Source organism: Pinus tabuliformis, chromosome J (genome assembly GCF_031772625.1).
Source record: "Pinus tabuliformis cultivar Carrire ecotype Pingquan chromosome J, CPIR1, whole genome shotgun sequence".
Classification (NCBI taxonomy): domain Eukaryota; kingdom Viridiplantae; phylum Streptophyta; class Pinopsida; order Pinales; family Pinaceae; genus Pinus; species Pinus tabuliformis.
In genome coordinates this window covers 794,305,490-794,311,623 of record NC_142295.1, presented here as the reverse complement: position 1 = coordinate 794,311,623, position 6,134 = coordinate 794,305,490, and positions in this window count along the sequence as shown.

Below are 6,134 nucleotides of genomic sequence, written 5' to 3'. Positions count from 1 at the left end.
CTTTGGCTAAATAGGGTTTCAAGCGGAAAAAGCAATCGAGAGTCAAAATCAGTGAAAGAAGGACGGAGGAGCAACAATGCATAAGAACAGTTGGATTAGTCGGGTGAAAGGAAAATGAACGGTGGAGATTGGATTGCAGGAGGTTACATAGATAGATGGGCGAACATGGTTAACTAATAGGATTAACGGTGGAGATCTTATCGTGAAGGCTTAAGTGAATGGATGGACGAACAAGGGAACAAAGTAGATGAACGATGAAGATTGTGTTGTGAGGGATTAGGTGAGTGGATGGATGAACAAGGTTAACAGGAGATGAATGGACTAGATATAATTACGCGGGTGAAGTCAAGAGATGGACGGACAAGGCTAACAGGAGCGATGAATGACTAAGATCTTATAGCGCAGGTGAAGTCAAGAGATGGATGACTGAGATCATATCGCGGGGAAAAGAAACGTGCAGAAATGAGGGGGCGGGTTTCTAAAGCGGTAAGTAGTTTCTCACTCGCCCTTTAGGATCTAAGCAGTATTTGGAAATTTCATGCGATTAGCCTTACTGCGCGACACGTAGCATGAGAAAACCACTTTTCTCACGTGCTCTCGGGTGGATAACATTCATGCACTAATCCGCGCGAGATTGCACAATAACCGTTGGATCAGGCGGGGTTGATCAACGGTGGAGATTGGACAAGCTAGTTGGCGATCGGGTGAAGCGGCAGCCGTTGAATCAGGAAAGGAAGATCGATGGTGGGGGTTTAAAGTTCATAAAATAAGTGGTGGACTCCACGTGAGGCAGCAGTTGGAGAAAATAGTGAATCAGGTAGTGATTGTGAAGGTTTGTTGGTGATCGGATGACGAGGAAGTGATGCATGAGGAACATACTGGAGGCGGTTTCAAATGAAAATGATAGAGAAAACCAGTGCGGGTGAAAAAATAATTGCATTAAACAACGAACTCCATAGCCCATGTGGGAACTAGAGACCTGTGTTTTTGGGGCTGTTGAAGGGTATCTTCCTCAATTCATGGTCCCAGAGGGAGGAGATGAGGTTGAGACACCTATGCACAACCTGCTAGTGATCTTTTCACCTAGCTAACATGTACACTGAAAGAAGGCACAAATGGAAGTAAACTACAACACAACCGATCTAATCTACGCTACTGTAATGAAAATGCAACTACCTAAGAAAATAACCAGAAAAACCATGAATCCTAATTAAGCAACTAAACATAACCAGAAAGCTATTTAAACAAATAAAAAAAACCAGGAAGCTATTTAAGCAAATGAATAATGAAAACCAGGAGACTATGCTAGCATACATGTATAGTAAAGAGGAGCTTTGGCTGCTTGGGTCGGACCCTAACCCAAGAGCTTTAGCCCTCGGAGTTAACTCAGAGCTGGCTTAAACATAACTCATTCTCAATATGAAAACCATGGATTACAGAGCAAACTGTCACAAGTCTTTGCAGCTCGGAAATAAAATAGAGTTTTACAATAGAAGTCTGAATCCTAATGAGGTCCTAAACCTCTCTATTCATACATGTGAAGTCTCTAACGACTTTCTTCCCATTAGGGACCTCTAATTCAAGAAAAATTGGTATCTTCCCTTTTCACTTGCTCGGCTATATTCTAGTCTTCACAGTGATGGTTGTTTTCACTTCAAGCTGGTGAAGGAATATTCGAATGGTGGAGTAGTAAATGAGGAGGATTTACCTCCTATAATTACTCTCCCTTGTCCCATTCTGGTTTCAGCAAGGTCTTTGCCATAGTTCCTTGCTTTTATCCTTTATTCCTGCATTAGACCACAAATCCAAATATTCAACTCTAACTCATTTCATAAACAAAATATAATCAAAAGTATGCAATAAGTTGTGAGAATAGTTGGTTTGACTAAGCTAGGAGGTGAATTAAGGCCAATTAAGGCCCATATAATTACTCAATGATGAGGCTCATCGTCACCCCCTACTGAAAGTGTTGCTCATCCTCTGAGCAACTTAATCAATGTCCGGTTCTGGTAGCCTCTCTGACATCCCATGCTTCTGCTGTGGTCTCTTCTTCTTGTTCATAGAAGCCTGCTTTCCTTTCTACTTCTTCCCATTGCCTCTTTTCCTCTTCTTCTTTTCTCCCTTCTAGCATTCCTAGGAGTGTTAGTGGACTGAGTTTTAGGCCTATCCAATTGACCTTCAATCTTTGTATTGATTACTCATACATAGGTGTCCTGTTGAGTGCCTCTCTCAACCTTTGAGGGGAGTGATATTCTCTGATCTTCAAGTTGTGTGGCAGTGTGTTCCATCTTCTTTAGCAGGCATGTATACTATCATCTTAGCAGCCTAAACATATCCTCAAAATGTGAAATTTCTTGCTCTTGGGCAACAAGATATCTAAGTGCCATCTGAGGATCATTTGCAATTAGATTATGGGTGCTAATTAGGTCCATTGGGATTTGATTGTTCAAATCTGATGAAAAAAAGGTTCATTTTGCTCTCTGGCCAATATTCTTTTTAATTCTGTAGCCCTTGACTTCTCATGGTTCATTGATGATGCAAAAGCCATTCATTGTCGATCTCCTACCTTTGCATTAGGATCCCAAATATTCATGTCTGTGAGGGCCATGTTATGCAAGTAAAACTCAACCATTTTGGCCCTATCTTCTAGTGCACTTTGATCACAAAGATCAATAAACTGTCTACAGTCCTGAAATAACATGGTGCCCCTTTGTGCTAGTGTTTTAACCTAAAATTGCAGCCAATGTTCTCTGAGGTAAAGATTATAGGATTTAGCTGGCATCCTACACTTGATGGCCTCCAAGGAGAGGTTGGCCATATATGCTAGTTGGTCTTTCTTTTCCTGCAGCTATCTTCTTTGTTTTTCTTATCTTCTTCCTTTTGTTGTTCTTTCGCATCTCCATTGATTTCTTCCTTTGTTTCCTCCTCTTGTTTCAGCATCATCCTCCTTGTCTTTTTTCAAGATGTTCCTCTGTATTAGTTTCTTCCTCACCCATCTCATCCTCATCTAGTTCTATATCTTCTTCTTCTTGTTTTGCGTCCTCTTCACTGACAAAAGGAGGCCAGATCAAGAAACAGAGGTGGATTCTGATATGCAATTAGTGATTATCGCAGGGCGTCCCCCTCAGTGAAGGAAAGCCCTAGAACGATTGGACTCAAAAATGCTATATAACTCGCAAAAGTAACTGTTTCGGTTCCGTACCACGGATTCCCCAAAACCAGTAGGATATCGGAAGGCTTTGAGGCAGTAATCAGTTTTGATTGAGTCCCGCCCGATGCCACACATCGAGCGACACGCGTCCAGCAGAAGAGAGAGAAAACCACCCGCATCAGACAGGTAAACGTCGTGCGACTTGTCCACCCTATATGAAGGACGACCGTAGGATCTAGGGGGTCCAGATCGACGACGAAGATACGTACCGATGACTGACTGGATTTGACAGGTCAAAAATCAAGATGACAGGGATTTGACGTCTGACGTGGATGATGAGTTGGAAAACGATTCATGTTCGCGGGCGATCTTGAAGCAAACAGATTTAACGACCATTCGAGTATGATTCAGGGAATCTGACATCCAGTTCGTTAGCAAACATGTGGCCACCTCCTTGCGAGGTGTTACCCAGTGATGATGACGTAGACAAGAGGAATTCAAACAGACAGAGGAAAGGAAACCAGAAGGCTGGGAAGCAGAAACGAGCAGTCAAAGAGCAGACTGGCTTGAAAGCCATGAACTGACAGAAGCAAAAAGACGGAGAGGCAGAAAACAAAGAGACGCAGAAAGCCAACAACAGAGAATAGAGAGTAGAAGCAGAGCTAACTTGAAGGCAGCATCGAGCCAGACAGAGCCAGAGAGATTCAGAGAGTCTATGTACTCCATTGAAGGCTTGAGAGGTTCAAGCAAGCTCCTCAGCATAGGCTTGTCATACTATTGTGACTGTTAGAGGTCGAGTTCAGTAAGGAGAGTCTGTGCACTCCATTCCCACTGACTTCATTCTATTAGTGAGACTCGAATTGAGCTCATTGTTGTAAAAACTCTACTTGAAAACATAATAGAGAGGCCACCACTAAAAGGTTGGACCAGGAGACGTAGCCCAAGAGCATTAGGTGAACTCCTTATTAAACTTTTTTTGTTTACATGTTTGACTATTATGTTTTCTCTGATTGCCTCAGTGTCTATGTATTCTAGCAATCTTATCGATCCATTGCATAAGTAACATAGGCACCTTCATGCACATGAGTCTGTAATACCTTTCATTATTTATCCTGGATAAATTCCAGATCATTATGTCATGTTGCAGTTGTCAAAGATCAAAGCTACTGATGATGGTCATTCTTCTTCCTCCTCTGCTGTCTGCTGATGGTTTATTAGCTTTTGTAGGTGTCTGTGACTGAATATCTGACGTTGTTGTTGCTACTGTCGAGCTCTTGGATTTGATGTTGCTATTGTTGTGGAGCTCCTGGATTACCACTTGGCAATTTTTGGTATCTCCCTTAGAATTTCTTGATCATGTTGTTGGATGGTACTGTGAGGGTGTTGTAATGAATGGAAAACGGGAGTAGGAGTGTGTGTGGATGCAAGGATGATGGTAATGGTTGAGGTGATTATGTAGAAAACACAATCTTCACCTAAATTGAAACAATGAAGTGAAAAACAATGGAATTGATGGAGGGATGCATGGTAAGGAGTGGAGGAGATGAATATATGTGAGGCATGGTTCCCTTTGGATCTTCTCTTTGCTCCTTGCTTGTTTTTTTCACCCACCTGCAAATAACAATTATGTTTTTTTTTTTTTTACACATAGGCTGCCCCAGAGAGGTTTTCACCCTAGATATCTGCCCTGGGCACCTCAAGGAAGGTTTTCACCCAGGGATCTTCTTATCCTTTTCATTTTTCTCATCCCTGGGTTGCCTCATGAGGTTTTCAACCCAAAGATGGGACTCAGGTGCCTCATGGAGGTTTTCACCTGAATCCTGATTCTTTTTTTCTCTCTTTTTCAGTGAACTGATGAGGGAGGAGCTGGAACTTGCTCCACCATCATCACTGTCTTATTGATATTGTTAATGAACTCTTGTTTTGATAAAGGAATCTTGTACATTTTCAATCGGTGTCCATTAACTAGCAATGGAATGCCTTCTTCATTAATAGTTTTGATCTGTACTAAACCATTGTCATGGCATCTTTCCACCACATAAGGTTCGAGCCATCTTGTCCTTAGCTTGCCATTGAAGTCTTTAAGCCTAGAATCATATAAGTCTCCCTCTTGAAATTTCTTCTCCTTAATATGTTTGTCATGCCAAATCTTTCTCTGAAGCTGAACTATATCTGTGTGTAGGAGGGCCTACATTCTGAATTCATTCAAGCCATTCAAATGTAAGAACCTTTCTTTCTGTGCATGAATGAGATCCAAATCTAGTTGGGCTACCATTCTCAATGTGTTATATTCAAACTCAATGGAAAACAAAGCCTTTTTCCTATAGATCAGCTCATAGGGTGTAAATCCAGTGGTGGTCTTCCATGTTGTATTATAGGTCCAGGTGGCCTCAACTAGTCTCTCTGCCCAATCCTTCCTACTACTGCTCACTACCTTGGTTAAAATGTTCTCCAGTGCCCTATTGGTCACCTCCACTTACCCATTAGCTTGTGGATGATAAGGAGTGGAGGTCCTATGCTTGATTTTGTGATGGTTGAGCAATTCTTCAATCATGTTGGAGGTAAACCAGCTACCTAGGTATGTGACTAGCTCTCTAGGGTACCCAAATTTGTAAAATATATTCTCCCTTAGGAACTCAGCCACCTTCTCTTCTGTTGCTGCCTTAATTGCCTTGGTTTCAGCCCACTTAGTCAAAAAATCAATGCACACAATGATGTGTTGTTTTTTCTTTGAAGTAGGGTTAATAGGCCCAATGAAGTCCATGCCCCACTTGTCAAATGGCTCGAAAGTCACTTGAGGTTGTAGGGGCATTTTATCTCTTGGAGTAGGCTTTCCAATCCTCTGGCACTGATCACACTGACTAATATACTTTTTCACATCTTGATGAAGAGTAAACGAATAATACCATGCTTGCAACACTTTGAATGTTGTCATCTTTGCTACAAAGTGACCTCCACAAGGCCCATCGTGATAGGTCATAAG